Raw genomic sequence first — 428 nt, 5'->3', positions numbered from 1 at the left:
TAAATCTTTAAAAATAATAAACATTAAAATTTTAACATTGAATATTTAAATTATTGATTTACCGGTATTTTGTTATTTTATTTATATTATATTAAAAATTTTATTATGATTATTTTATTATATATTAATTAAGTTAAACTTATCACTATTATAAGTTACGTTATACTTTTATTATTCTAAAAATCAAACAATATAAGTAATTGGTAACCAAACCAATTTCTAGCTATTTTTTTCTAATTTTAATAAATGATAATTCCTTTAAGTTTTTAAGGAATTTCGACGTGAATAAATAGAAGAGGTAGATTGAATATTGTTTCGAATGTCACCTGAAACGTTGATTTAGGCTTGAGCGTGAAGCCCAAATTTCTATTGAGGCAGCGTCCGACTTGTTCCAACACCGAGATGCCGCCGTCCGAGTTCTTCGTGAA

The sequence above is a fragment of the Arachis ipaensis genome, chromosome B04 (genome assembly GCF_000816755.2).
Source record: "Arachis ipaensis cultivar K30076 chromosome B04, Araip1.1, whole genome shotgun sequence".
Lineage (NCBI taxonomy): Eukaryota > Viridiplantae > Streptophyta > Magnoliopsida > Fabales > Fabaceae > Arachis > Arachis ipaensis.
The sequence above is the reverse complement of the archived record's forward strand: the minus strand, read 5'-3'. Positions refer to the sequence as shown.